The 16,063-nt window shown below is 42.6% G+C and overlaps 1 pseudogene; it reads left to right on the top strand.

Annotated features, from left to right (window-relative positions):
- The first annotated feature begins 2,771 nt into the window (after positions 1–2,771).
- Positions 2,772–2,890, top strand: LOC114456967 (uncharacterized; annotated as a pseudogene).
- Positions 2,891–16,063: the final 13,173 nt, after the last annotated feature.

The raw sequence follows: 16,063 nt of genomic DNA, 5'->3' as shown, positions 1-16,063 counted from the left end.
AGTAAGCTTTGCTTCAACCTATACCCTTTCGGCTCAAGAATTGAACAACTGAGTGTTGTTTGTTCTGTACTTTTTTTGTTTATGAAGACTGACAAAATAAAATTCTAATTCAATTCAATGAACCACAAGTGAAAAAAAGGCAGTAAAATAACACAGCGGACAGCTGCACATCCTCACTCATTGCCGACTTTCAAAGATGAAAACTACAGAGAAAGAAGATTTACCTGCTAGTCCCACCACCTCGCCGATCCTCCTCTACGCCAGCTTCTCCTCCATGTTTGAATAGTTTGAATAATTCGCCTCCCAGCACGTCTAAACCATTGACTTTGCATGTAATATGTTTGCGTGTGCCGCAAAAAACGCGTTTGGTGTGAACGCAGCATCAGGGAAATTACAATGTGGAAAAGGCTAATCCACACCCGTTTTTGGTACAAAGAACCACTTGAGTATCACATTTAAGGACATCTATGAAACGTTTTTCATACAATAGGACAATTACTGAGTTTTATTTGTTACCAAAGGTGGATATTTAGAGTTTATTACCAAATAACAGTGATGCTATTGTACAACTGTATTAGGTACAGAGCAGCCATTTTGAGGTTTAGGGCTACTGCTGTGTACACGTTTAGTGAATTATATGCTAAACTTAGTGATGTGATTAAAAGCATATTTCATAGTTATTGTTAAAAAGATAAATATTTTTACAAGTTAAAAGATAAAAGATATACATACTAATTATATGAACCCAAAAAAGATAGTTTCGTCATCAAAAAAAAAGATCTCCTCCAACCACCTGCAGCCACCCCTTATCCCCAAAATAATACTCAAATAAAGTACATATACTTGAAAATACTAGTTAATTCCAGTATATAAGTGGATTAAATTAAAGCAGAATTAAGTGAGGAATTATTTAATTCAGATTTGAAATTGGAATAAACCAGCCACCAATTTAAGATTAATTTGGAATACAATTTGCATTAGGAAAAAAGTGTTTACAAGGTGAGTTTAAATAGGATTTAACTTTTATTCTGAATTAAAGAGGAATTGAATCTCGCATGTAAACGTGGCCAGTGACAAAAAAAACAACAACAAATAGTAATAAGGCCATCAGTAGAAATGTGGAAAAAAATAAAAAAATCCCCCAATAATAATACTCAAGTAAAGTAAACGAACTTGAAAATACTATACAAATACAGTATTTAATTGCATTAACTTATTTTGTCCACACTAAATGTATACATGCACAATATAGGAAACAGTTTGCTGACATTACTTGAAGTGAATGGTTACCATGGCAGCAAGATGAAAGAGACTCAAACAGATCCAGAACTTCAGTTGCTGCACTCACTGCAAGTGATTAAGTTGCAAAAGCTCTCTGAGTATCTTTGAATGAAAAAGTAAAACAAACTATTTTTGTGAAGTTTGAAAGCTTAAAATGTAAAGACCTGAGTGAGGAATGGCTGCTACAGGTAAGACAGAATTTTCAGACAAAATATGAGGATTAATTTTAATCTGCAAAGATAAAAGAAAACTGTAGTAATTGAAGGAATCACTAGATTTCCTTTAAAAAAAAGAGTACATATTGTCCTTAGAAAGGATTTTTACTCTGGTTTTAATATAACAGAAATATTTTTCCTTAAAAAAAACAAACAAATTCAATATTTTATGTAGATGATACTGAAACAGTTTGAGAGAGTATGCATGTTATTAGTGTTGTCAAGGGATTAAAAAGAAAAATAATTGAGCGTTTAATTCATTAATGTATTATTTAATCTCACTTAAAAATATGAGAAAAGCACTAAACCTCATATTTTTAATTAAATTAATTACATGATTGTGGCAGATCAAAAGATTGATACATAACAAAGTGGTTTTATTAAATCATTCATTGTTCATAACAGACTTGAACAGATGCAGGTGTAACTATTTACAATAATTCTACTATATTTAAGATTATAGCCCTGAGGGGAGAATATTGCTGTGTATATTTGTCAATTTTCAAATAATAGAAACTAAAAATGAAATAAAACATCAGGTCCATATGAATTGCTATAAGTTAGTGCATCAAAAACAGTAACAACACTTTTCTGAGCAATACAATTATTGAACACAGTCTGTGTAACTACACAGAACTTGTTGATTTTTCTCCCCCATTTATCCAGTGAGTTTGTTCATTTGTCAGTTGTAGACTTATTAATTTTGGCTCTGAACCCTGTCATCTTGTCCAGTGTGTATTGGCAACACAGCGTGTTAGCATGTAGCAGCTAGCACTGTCCGAGTGTCCGTGCTAGCCGCTACATGTTAGCATTGAGGTGGTAGAAGAGGCTGCTAAAGGTTCAGTGATCGGCAAACTCTCTTTCTTGCACAATTTGCAAACTACTGGGCTTTTGTTTTTATAAGCCAAAATTAACATTAGTATCCAGCGGCAGCCCCGGAGCGGAAGCCCCTGACGGGACACAAGCCTCTGGCTGGATAGATGTGCCCCTGGCGTGATAGCGAAAGCAATTTTTTTTTCTATTTATTTTTTATTAATGAACATTATACACAAACAAACATACCATCTTCACAGGTTGAACATACATTATTGAAAAGATGTAGAGAATAAAAAAAATAAGTTAAGTTTTGAACACAATTGAAACCAACGAAAAGTGCCCTAATGTGAGCATGCTCTATGAATTTGTTCTTAGATTCTACATTCACAGTCCCCCTCAATCCACCAAAAGTGCAGTGATTGAGCAGGTATGAGAAAGCCTTTCTTGTTTCTTTCTCTTGCTTATGGCCATACCGCTCTGAGCAAGACCGATCTTGTCAAATCTCGGAAGCTAAACAGAGATGGGCATGGTTAGTACTTGAATGGGAGACTGTCTGGGAATGCCGTGTGCTGTAAGTTTTGAATACTTATTTGAAACCAATGAAGAGTGCCCTAATGCTAGCATGCTCTTTGTATGTATTTTCAGATTTTACATTCACAGTCCACCTCAATCCACCAAAATTGCAGTGATTGAGCAGGTATGAGAAGGCTGTTCTTGTTCTTATCTGTACGATTTTATTGGACTAACTGCCTTTAATTCTCTAACTCCCACGGTAAAGGGTGTGTTTAACTGGTGTCACTCAAGCTCGGACATTGGATTGCTGTCTTTTAACAGTTTCATTTCCATGCAATGCTAACTATTATTAGCACAGTAATCGTGTCGTTTGCCAGCCAGGTCATCAACTGAAACGACATAACAACACAGACATAATATAGACTGTATAAACTGCATACATGAACATTTAAGGTAGTTAACACAGGTTTAACATCTACAAATTAACTCACCAGCTCAGCTTCACCAGTCAAAACAGCAACACATACGTGTGTAACACACATCACACTCTATATTTTTATAGATTATTCTGCCCCAAATAAAAGAGAGAAAATTGCAGTAATTCCTCAACATAAATACAGGGGGTTTGGTTGGTGATAAATTAAAACAAATGTAAAATATACACCAACATATAAAAATTAGGAGAACTCCACACACCTCCCACTTGGGCACTGGCAGTAACACCACCAGCTTCATTGCATCCCTGTGGAGTATGGTGGTAGGGCATGACTTCTTATCCATCATTGCCTGGGACAGACCGAGGGGACGACTATGACAAGTCTTCACTTTCCCGGACAACTCCCTTATCATCTGGATACGCCTCCTCAACACAGCCCAGTCTGAAACGACCCTGGAGAGCGTTTTGGTCCGCCACCCAGACCACGTCTCCAACTGAGACATTCCTAGCCGCAGCGGGCCACCTTTGTCGAACGAACAGGTGAGGCTATGCCAACTGGCTCCTATGTCTCCAGAACTTATCCACCTCCACCTGGATTGCACGCAGACGACTGAAGGGGTAGGCAGGAAAATCGAAACCGTGATTGTCACCTCTGGGCCCCACCCGACCAAACAGCAAAGAGTTTGGTGTCACAATGTCCGCAATCTCTTCCTGAACCTGAGCTCTGGCACCGATCAGCCTCTCATTGGAAAGGTTAGCAGCCAGGTAAAGGAGGGTTTGGAACTCCAGCGTGGTCAGGTTTCCTTCTTCACCAACGCTGCTCAAAAACCTTTTGAACACGCGGACAGCTGCTTCCGCTGCCCCATTTTGATGCGGTGAGTCTGCTGGGCTAAACTCCCACAACCAGTCAGTCCCAGCCACTGCCGCTCTCTTTTGGACCCCTTCTTTGTCGATATCTGCCAGGAAGCTGTAGAGATTGGACCAGAGCCTTCTGGAGTGGCCCCTCAGGGCGGTCCACCGCTGATATGTCTTGAGAAAACCTTCAGTCAACAGGTCTTCAACTACATCTGCATGAATCGCTCTCGAGGCCATACAACTAAAGACTATGCCCGAGACTAGGGATGTAACGATTCACTCAACTCCCGATACGATTCGATTCACGATACTGGGTTCACGATACGATTCTCTCACGATTTTTTCATTTACAAAATGGGACTGTAGACAAATTTTTTTTTGGGAAAAAAACTAGAAAATACTGTACTATTTTCCTTTTGTTTTTCATTGTCAAAAGAATTCCTTGATAAACTATTCAAAACAATGCAATTGAACAAAAAATAAATCTTGAATTAAATAAATTAAGGAATAATACAAATGAAAATTAAGCCTATTAATTTAAATTCTGGTTCTATAATAAACAATGCAAAACTGCATAATAGTTCTTTTTCTTTTAAAAGTGCAACTGAAAATGTATTTTGTGCCTTAACAATTGGACTTTAAAAAAAAAAAAAAAACCGTCATTGCACTGATTTACGTCATTTTTGTTTGGACCAGCAGAGGGCGCTGGTAACACAGTAGTCGGTTGGCATGCAGATATCTTGCAGTGAATAAGAGAAGCTATGTTAGCAGACAGAGCTAATAGAAAAACGTGACTTTTACAGATATTCAAGTAATATTACAGATATTCTTTCGGTGCTAAAGGGGAAATGAATCATTTATTAACATATTTAAGAGTAGAAGGCGGCCAGAAAGAAAGTATTAGCAGACCGCCCGCCGCCAACACTTCCGGATAGCGCCCTCTGCTGGTTAAAAAAAGTACTGCGATTCAATTGTCAGAAAATTGATATCAACCGTGATACCTATGAATTGATTTTTAACTGCCTTACGATTAATCGTTACATCCCTACCCGAGACCTTTTTTTTTGTTCACCACCTCACTGAATTTTTGACTGTGTATGGACCGAACAAATCCAACGTTGTGTACTCAAAAGAGGATGCTGGTTTTGTGCTTAAAGTGGGAAGATCGCCCATTACTTGAGTGCATAGATTAGCTCTGCACTTCCGGCAATGTGCACACAAGTCAATGACTTTGCGTGAAACCCTAGGACCTTGCACGACCCAGGCCCTTTTTCTTATTCGAAGGAGGGTGCCGGCAACACCTTCATGGTTAGCACGGTGGGCGTCTTCGGCAAGGAGGGTACTGATCGACACTTTGTAGGGGATCAGCGGAACCCCAGGTCTCTCCTCACTAACAGACTGGACTCAGCCATAGCACAACAAGAGGACTGTCTCATTGTCCTTGTTCAAAATCAGGCGGTTGACGGTCGTTGTGGGGACGGTCATGCCTGTCTGGGCAGCAAGGCATAAGCCCTGGAATGCTTCTGCATGCTTCTGGACTGTGAGCACTGCCTCCCACTGTCCTCGCTTATCAATTCAACTCCTGCTGAGCAACCAGAAGAGCACGGCTCTGCGAACATATCCCACAGCCCCACAGAGTTTGGCTAGTGTATCAAACCTTGAAATGGCCATCTGACTTATAAGTGCCGAACCCCAAAATCTCTTCGTACTGTGGATGTTAGATGCCGACGCCAACCCTGTAGCATTACCGCTAGAACTGTCTGGAGTAGACAACCATTTTGCTTGGACCCTCTTCAAGACGGCGGAGAAAGCTTTTCTTTGGAGCTTACTCACAACCTCCCTGGTACTGGAGGCCACCTCTGCAGCAGACTTCATAGGGCACTCCTTTACCAGCCTAGTAAGAAACTCGGGACCTCGCTGCCATAGGGAATCACTGTCAAACTGTTCAGGGGAACACCCTCTTGTGACCAGATCAGCCACGCTGCACTGCCCCGGTATCCACCACTAGTCGGTCAAAGGCCCGGACTTCTGTATCTCACCCACACAATTGGCGAAGAAGGTCTGGAACCCATAGCTCTCCTGCTTGATGGTGCCCAACACATTCTGTATGTTAACAAAGTGGTACCACCTGTCCACTTCCAACCGCCCATGTTTCAGTACATCTCTTCAGGCGGGCGGCAAAGACAGCTCTGCAGATCTCCGCTTTGATGGCGTTGCCCTTCTGGTCGAGTGGAGTCAGTTTAGCCTTTGATTCCACGAGCCGGATCATGACAACCTCTGATGTCTCCCAACGCAGGTAGAGGACTGCGCCATAACAGTCACTGCTCCCGTCGGAAAACGAGAACCCCCAGGGTTTACCCACCCAGCCGGAAGGTGTAATACTCCTCGGGTAAGTGATGGTACTTAACCGGGCATACTCTTTGAAAAGCTTGATTGACTTCCTGCATAGCTCATTAGACAATGGTTTGTCCCATGTGTCCTTGGTCAATGACCCAGCCTCCTGAAAGGCCCTCCTGACTAGAATGACGCCCTTCTGTTTCAAGGGCGTCACCAGACCAAGTGGATTATGAAATCCGGCTACCTGGATCAATAGCATACGATGGGTAAGAGGAACTGGCGTCTTCTCCTCTATGTCCTTCATGGTAAGATCGAGCTCGGTGCACACCTTTTTTTTCCTTGTGAAGAAATTAACGGCAACCATACGGAAGAGCTTGTCTTCCCCTACGTGGTAACCCATCCCAAGAGCTTTATTGTCCTCATCCCTCAACTGGTTGGGCAATACGAGTCTTGGTGGGAACACCGCCTTGCCTCCCACTTTGTCCAGACCGCACCCATGGTTTAAGGCAAAAACCTCCAGTTGCAAGGATGGCCTCAATCCCCACAAGGATCTCACACATTCTTTGGGGGTCATTGTGGGACACCAGTATGTCATCCGCGTAAGCATTGTCCAAGATAACATGTCTCTCCTAGCGAATTGTGGCAGGTTGGCAGTTTCCAGTATGGCCACCTGAGCAATGCAACCAGCCGGCTTATCGCCCATATTCACCCGCACCACAGCGTAGTCCTTGATGTTGTCTGCTGGTGAGTCCCTCCATAGAAAGCGGTGTACGTACACCTACTGATCCTCCAACCGCACGGAGTTGTACATCTTGGACACGTCTCTAATCGCCGTGTGCTTTCCCTCACGGACACTGCCCGGATGGTGTTCAAGATGTCTGGGCCCTTCAGCAGGATGGAATTCAGCACCCCTGAATTCCAGACTACTGTCGCAGACAAGCCTCACTTGAGTGGAGTATGGGTTGGGTGCTGTCAGGTCACCACACATCTCCGTTCTACTAGTCCATCAGAGTCTTGGAAAGCTGGACTACAGCCCCCCTTTTCAGATTATACATTCACAGCCCCCCCTCAATCCACCAAAAGTGCAGTAATATAGCAGGTATGAGAAGGCTTTTCTTGTTCATTACACTCGCTAACGGCCATACCGCTCTGATCGTACCTGATCTTGTCTGATCTTGAAAGCGAAACAGAGCTGGGCATGTTTAGTACTTGAATGGGAACAGGGGTTTTCTAGACCCCCTGGGGGCTCTAGGCAAGAAGGACTATGGGGCCTCCCGGCCCCAGAATGATGATGAATGAAGTCCAGGATGAAGGATCAGTAAAGAAATAATTAACTAAATTAAATAATTAACACATAAAATAAATAACATAGCTATCTAAACTAAATGCAAACTTTACACACAATTTATACTGTAAATGCCAGAAAAACCAACACAGCTAAAATGTGCAAAATTTTAAGTATGATAAAAATGCAACCAAGCAAAAAAACAACAAAAAAAAACAAGGAATTGAAGTGGAAAGTAAGAGTACACTAACCATTTTTCATTGGATTTTCTAAACATTTCTCATTGTCATTTTTTAATTTTCTTTGGTGAATCTCTGAGGTGAGTTTTCTAAACTTTGGGGAAGTCCATGTCTGTTATTTGGAGTGATTCTTTTCTATTTGAGTACTTTCTGTTCTGGTGATGTGGTGTCAATGGGGGTGGTGAGGAGGTGGTGATGGAATGCTGTGCTGCCATGCTGCTGCTCCATGAAGGTGCCATCATGTCCTACTCTTCTTCTTCAAGACCCCACTCATGATCTGAGGTTGATATTGCTAGAAAGAAAGTAGTATAAGAAGATATGTATGGAACAGTGGCGGCTGCTGGTCTTTCATGCAGGGGAAGCTCATTTTCTGCCTACTTCAGAACAACTGAAAAGACCTGTTACTTTTCCCCACCTTTTGCACCAAATCAATGTGAGGAGTTGCTCTGCCCTGCTGTTTAATACAAAGTTTCTCTTCATAAGGAAGATTATCAAATGGCTTGGCCAAAATCCGGTCGACAACATTGACATTCATATTTTCCATGGTGGAACAAAAAAAACAAAACAAAAATAGGGACCTTTATTTATAATAAATAAATAAATTTGTGCACATTTACGTAAAAAAACAACAACTATTTGTAGATTATCACACACACTCATTTCGCTGTCAATCAAAATTGAATTAGCCTGAGACAGATCATCCAATCATCATCCATTATTCCAGCGTCCGGAACAGACAGATCCAGCCCACTGCTCCATAGACCTCCTGTGAATCCCGGCGTCTGATGGGCGGGACTAATTGGACCGCTCGCGCACCACACTGGACCGCGCGCGCGCACCAAACTAGACCACACACCCACACACACGCGCACGCACCAAACTGGACCACACAACCACACACACGTGCACCAAACTGGACCACACACCCCCACGCGCGCACCAAACTGGACCCCACGCGCGCGCACCAAACTGGACCACACACGCGCACCAAACTAGACCCCACGCGCGCACCAAACTGGACCGCGCGCGTGCACCAAACTCGACCACACACGCGCGCACCAAACTGGCCCCCTCGCGCGCACCAAACTGGACCTTACGCACGCGCGCACCAAACTGGACCGCGCGCACCAAACTAGACCACACACCCACACACACGCGCACGCACCAAACTGGACCACACACACGCGCACCAAACTGGACCACACACCCCCACGCGCGCGCACCAAACTGGACCACACACCCACACACACACGCGCACCAAACTAGACCCCACGCGCGCACCAAACTGGACCTCACGTGCGCGCACCAAACTGGACCCCGCGCGCACCAAACTGGACAACGCGAGCGCACCAAACTGGACCACACACACACGCGCACCAAACTGGACCCCACGCGCGCACCAAACTGGACCACACACACACACACGCGCGCACCAAACTGGACCCCGCGCGCGCGCGCACCAAACTGGGCTCCGCGCGCACACACACACACACACAAAATGAAACCGTTCTCGAACACTGAAGCCTAGCTACACATACAGTGACATCTATAAGTTATAATAGGAGGAAAGAAAGTTTTTATGTATAATTTTATATTTCATATTTGAATTGAAAAGCTCATACCCAGAGTGTTAATTTGTTTGCACATACAAAATATTAAAAAAAAAATCGAACATTTATAACACCACTGTGCTGGTAGAGGTTAAGAAGACCACAGGGTCTTATAAATTCATCTCACCAATTCCAACTACATTTTGGTAAAATATTTACATACACAAAGCAACAGATGAATACAAAAAAAAACTTTTCCAAAAATATACATCTGCAAATGTTTTTTTTTTTTTTTTTAAAGTTCAAAATGGATGTTGGTTTCATAAGCACTATTTGCACAGGATTAGTTTTACCTAGGGATCCCATGTAATAAATAAATGAGCCCCCAACGTCTGCTTTTCATGTGGCGCATTCACACACTGAGATTTTGCTGAAATTTACGAACATCTGAAAACGTGAAACAGTATGAGTTGATGTTAAAACGACTTTGCAGGCTTTTGACCACAGATCGGTGTTACTGCTAGCGCTAGCTGTATTAAATAGAAGGCTACAAACACCGTGTCACGGTCTGAGTTTACCTCGTACTGAGATCGATGAGCATGCGCACAACCGGAAAACAATTTTTTTGCTAAAAAATATAATAAAGTTTTGTTTTGAATGTTTATTGGATAGGGTTATGGTTGTGTGTGCATGCGCATACATGCTCATAATCGATTCCAATACTAGGTAAACTCAGACACCGGAAACAAAACCACGGGTAAACATGCATCAGATGCCGCCCATTTCTGTCCAAATCAGATGCCTATTCGCATTGGATCAGTATCGTCACAGGACCTCGAAGTTCAGCAAAATACGTACAGTAGGTCATTTACGGGGAAATTTTTTCTTTACAAATGACTGACATGGACGATTCGCACGGGATTAACATCACAGAGATTCTCTGCAATTATTAGAAATCAAGAATTAAAATTACTTTTTTTTTTTCTTTTTCCAAAAATCTTCTCCTAAATAAAGGTCCCTTTATTTATAATAAATAAATAAATTTGTGCACATTTACGTAAAAAAACAACAACTATTTGTAGATTATCAGCAAAGTCTCCGTGTCAACACAGAGCAACGGACTGAAATATTTGAAAAACCCGCCTGTGTGCTTACAACGTCATACTCTCTGATTGGCTCATTTCGCTGTCAATCAAAATTGAATTAGCCTGAGACAGATCATCCAATCATCATCTATTATTCCAGCGTCCGGGACAAACAGATCCAGCCCAATGCTCCATAGACCTCCTGTGAATCTCGGCGTCCGATGGGCGGGAGTAAGTGCGTCATAACCGAGCATTTATCCAATGAGCGTCTAGTTTGACTGCAGTGGATCAACCACTAAATCCTCTCCCATTGAAGTCAATTGAAGCTGAACTTCACCACTGTTTATTAACACTGTGACGCTGCGGTAAAGAATGAAGAACGTCACGCTGTCACTGTCAGTTTCCTGTTATAAGAAGCTGATTCTGAACTAAACATACATGTGTTCTGTCATATATTTAGTCAATGAAATGTACACACAACACTACATATTTGACCACTGATTTTAGGGGAAGCTGAGGTTCCCTTGTAGTCTTAAAGCATCCGCCACTGGTATGGAATAATTAATGAACGTTCATTTGCAGTAACAACTTTAATGCTTTATGTTAACATTTTATTTAATGTAACATTTAGGCTATAGCAGAACATTTATGGATGTATCAGTTTTACCATTTGACAACAAAATAATTTATTCTGGGAGAAAATATCATTGGCAGCAAAGGACTAACTTATAGTGTGGCTATAAATGTACAGTATGTACACAGCCATTAGCAACAAAACTTATGATGTGTATGCAAAGCTGGACTACTTCTTAACATTAAGCTGTTCAAATTGGTGTAAAGTAAGACTAAATATGTGCTCTAAGTTTGTCATACCACAGAAGTTTGTTGTTAACCACACTGTCAAATTTGAATGAATAATATATACATATAAACACACTATTTGAATGTGTTTAACAGAAAATGGCTGAATTCAATTTACACAGACTTAAATGTGCAGTTAACATTTCTGGTGCTGGGTGAATGACTGGGAGTTTGGGACAAAGTGTCTGGGACTAACTGGGACAAACGTTTTTATAATGTAACACACATATCTTACACATTCTCACTTACCACTATCACGTTTTTTCTTTTCATCCTCTTCTTGTTTTATTCTTCTCTATGTATATATTTTCAGATTTTACATTCACAGTCCCTCTCAATCCACCAAAAGTGCAGTAATAGAGCAGGTATGAGAACGTTTTTTTGTCCCTTGTGCTTGCTTACGGCCTTACAGCTGTGATCACGCCTGATCTCATCTGATTTCGGAAGCTAAACAGCCGCACATGGTTAGTACTTAAATGGGAGACTGTCTGGGAATAGTGTGTGTCCTCAGTTCACAACACTTTTATTTGAAACCAACAAAGAATACCTTTATGCTAGCATGCTCTATGTTTGGTCACATCTTAAATGCATCTTTTTTTTTTCAGAATACAACAAAGAATGCAACCGCAGTCCATAACCAAACAGTAAATAATCCATCGTCACTTACAATGGTTTTACAGATACGCCGGTGTTTTAACCTGACGACCAGACCTAGTAGTAACAGTGGTAGCATCAGCTTTCTCAGTAGTTATTACAGTCTGCACCTTGGTCAAAGTCTCTCTTTTTGTGGGCGGAGTAGGTGGGCTGTGGTTGTGCCTGAGATGGCAACGGTTTCTCCTCAGGACACTACCAGACTCCAGCTCAACCTTGTGCGATCCTGGACTCACAAGTCTGAGCACTTTTGCAGTTTTCCCAGTTTTGCAAGGATCAAATGGTTGGACTCGCACGCTGTCCCCTGTTTTGAGGCAGTCCAAGTCCCTTGCTGTGCGGTTGTAGTATTTCTTCAGTCTTCTTTTGTTGTTGATTAGTCCTTGTTTGTTGTTTGTCACTTTAGGCTCCAACGGAGACCGTTTCGTTGGAAGAAAGGTCCATGTCCTCCTACTCAAAAGTCTCTGGGCCGGACGAGTGTCAAGACCTTGGCTTGGAGTATTTCTATGATCCAGTATTGCCAAATATGGGTCTTGTGTCGCAGCTGCGGCTTTCTGCAAGAGTCGTTTTGCTGTTTTGACTGCAGACTCAGCTTTCTCGTTGCTTTGTGGGTATCCCGGTGAAGATGTTCGGTGCTCAAATTCCCACTTTTGACTGAATGTCTTAAAGTTCTGTGAAGAATACTGCGGTCTATTGTCAGAAATCAGCACATCCGGTATTCCCTGACGAGCAAAATGTGCCTTCAGCTTGTGGATTCCTGTGGTGCTCTTCGTGTCTGGTAGATAGTTACTTCCCAGAAGTTTGAATAATAGTCCACAGTTGCCATGTAGTCCTTTTTATGCCATGAAAACAGGTCACTTCCTACTCTGGACCAGGGTCTGTAGGAGACATCATGGGGCTGCAAAGTCTCTTTCTGTTGTCTGGGGTGAACTGGTCAGCAGATGTCACATTTGGATATAGAAGTCTTTATCTGTTCAGTCATGCCTTGCCAGTACACACACTCACGTGCCCATCTGAGGCATCCTTCTACTCATAGGTGTGATGAGTGTATACGGTGGGTGAGGTCGGCTCTGAGCGTGTCAGGGATAACTGATCTTTCCCCCTGAACATAATGTCGTCCTGGAAGCTCAGCTCGTCCTGAAATGCAAAATAGTGTTGTGTCCTGTGTAACGTCTTTTTGTGCTTAGGCCAACCTTTTACGATCAGCTCTATGACTCTTTGTAACTTTGAGTCTTCTTTTGTTGCATCTCAGATAGTAGACAGTCTCTCGACAGCTATAGGCAGGTAGGTTAACATGTTAATCTCTAGCTCTGACTCTGTGTCACCCTGATTACTGTCAGGTAAGTACGCTCTGCTCAGTGTATCAGCCAATAGCATGTCTCTACCTGGCAGATAAGTCACATCAATGTCATATTTCTGCAGTCTGAGCAACATTCTCTGTAGTCTCTTTGGTGCACTTAGTAGTGGCTTTCTCACTATATTCTCAAGTGGTTTATGGTTACTCTGCACTGTCACCTTTCTACCATAAGTATACTGATCGAACTTTTCCATCCCAAATACAATGGCTAAACATTCCTTTTCTATTTGGGTGTAACCCCTTTCTGTGGGAGTCAGTGCTCTGCTTGCAAAAGCTACGGGTATACCTTTCTGAGTCAGGGCAGCACCTAGACCTGTCTCTGAAGTATCACACTGCAGTGTTAACTCCTCAGTCTGATCATAGTATTTCAGTAGTGGTGTGACACTTGTCTTGTCCTTAAGTCTCTTAAAGGCTGTCTCTTGCACCTCGGTCCACTCCCACTTATTGGCCTTGTGTGTAAGTTGTCTCAAAACTTTGCAGTCATCTGAAAGGTGAGTACAAAACTTTGACAGGTAGTTCAACATCCCTACCAGTCTCTGTACAGCTTTAACATCTGTGGGCCTGGGTAAATCTTTGATTGCTCCTAACTTCTCCGGGGTCAATCCGAAGGCCCTCTGAGTTCAGTAAATGTCCAATGTAAGGGACAGACTCTCTCCTTAACTCAAACTTCTCCGCATTCAACTTAATGTCCTTTAGTCTGCATCTCAAAAGAAAGCATCTCAGATTTATGTTGTGACTCTCATTTGCTTTGTCCTGTGTGTCTCCCTCACCTGTTATAAGTATATAATCTGCAATAACATACACCCCTGGCAAGCCCTCCAGGGCTTTCATCAGCTTTCTTTGGAAGACTTCTGGAGCTGGGCTGATACTCATTGGCATCCTGAGCCAACGGTACCGCCCAAACGGGGTTGCAAATGTGGTGCGATAGCTTGACTCCTCGTTCAGTTTAACATGCCAAAATCCATGTTTCACGTCACAAACAGTAAATATCTCGGCTATTGAGAGCTCTGGTAACATTTCATCAATGGGAAGAGGGAAATGATTCCACTTCAGCGCTTTGTTCAGTGGTTTGGGGTGAATGCATATCCTTGGTTTTCCATTTGGTTTAGTCACCGACACCATACTGCTTATCCAGTCTGCACTGCTCTCAAATGGTACAATGATGATTTTCTTCTCCAAATCCTTTAGCTCTTCCTTGAGTGGTGCCATCATAGCAACAGGCACTCTGCTCTTTGGTAGTTTCACAGGTGGGACGCTTTTGTCTACTTCAATTTTATATCAATCAATCAATCAATCAATCAATCAATCTTTATTTGTATAGCGCCAAATCATAACCAATGGTATCTCAAGGCACTTTACAGTAGAGCAGTCTTAAGGACGGACTCTTCATTTTATGGATACACACATATGCATATATACGTATATACACATACATATGTATCCCACACCCAACATGAATTCATCATGGCGGCAAGGAAAACCTTCTGTTAAGCAGCAGGAACCTTGTGTGGATCCCATTCCTATGATGAACAGCCATCCACGTTATGCTGTGTTGGGTGTGTGCAGAGAAAAGGGTGGAGACAGAGCCACTGAGTCTCTGTAACTCCACACTGAGGATCCCACGGACCTGCAAGACAAAAGCCAGAAGGAGTACAGGAGCAAACACACAAGGGAAGAAGCAGACATAGAGGGAGTGTTTGAAAGAGGAATGGGACCCTCTCCGGTCCCTCTCTAACCTAAATGACCTCTCTCTTAACGCCCTCTCCAACCTCTCTCCAACCGAGCATGCCAGACCCCCCCCCCCCGGCAGTCTATGCCTATTGCATCTTAATTATGAGCTATGAGCTGGTTCCTAACTAAAAGCTTTATCAAAGAGGAATGTTTTGAGCCTAACCTTAAAGGTAGAGAGGGTGTCTGCCCCCCGAACCGTGGTTGGTAGATGGTTCCAGAGAAGTGGGGCCTGATAACTGAAAGCTCTTCCTCCTATACTACTTTTAGAGATGAATGGAACAACGAGTAGTCCAGCATTTTGAGAGCGTAGTGTTCTGGGGGGATTGTATGGCACTACAAGCTCCTTGAGATAGACTGGTGCCTGTCCATTTAGGGCTTTATAAGTGAGAAGAAGAATCTTGAATTCTATTCTATATTTTATGGGAAGCCAATGCAGAGAGGCTAATACAGGAGTAATGTGATCTCTTCTCCTAGTTTTAGTCAGTACACGTGCTGCAGCATTTTGAACCAGCTGAAGTGTCTTAAGCGACTTGCTCGGGCAGCCTGCTAAAAGAGAATTACAATAATCCAGTCTAGAGGTAACAAAAGCATGGACTAGTTTTTCGGCGTCGCCCTGAGACAGGATAGATCTGATTTTAGCAATGTTACGGAGATGAAAGAAGGCAGTTCTTGAAGTTTGTTTTATGTGAGAGTTGAAGGATAAGTCCTGATCAAATAGAACCCCAAGGTTTCTAACAGTTGTGCTTTGTGCCAGAGTAATGCCATCTAGGGCAGTTAGGCTAGCATAGGTTTCTCTAAGGTGTCGCGGGCCCAGTACAATGACCTCAGTCTTGTCTGAGTTGAGAAGAAGAAAA

This window comes from Gouania willdenowi, chromosome 22 (genome assembly GCF_900634775.1).
Source record: "Gouania willdenowi chromosome 22, fGouWil2.1, whole genome shotgun sequence".
In the NCBI taxonomy this organism is placed as follows: Eukaryota; Metazoa; Chordata; class Actinopteri; order Blenniiformes; family Gobiesocidae; genus Gouania; species Gouania willdenowi.
This window is presented reverse-complemented; position numbering and strand designations above follow the sequence as displayed.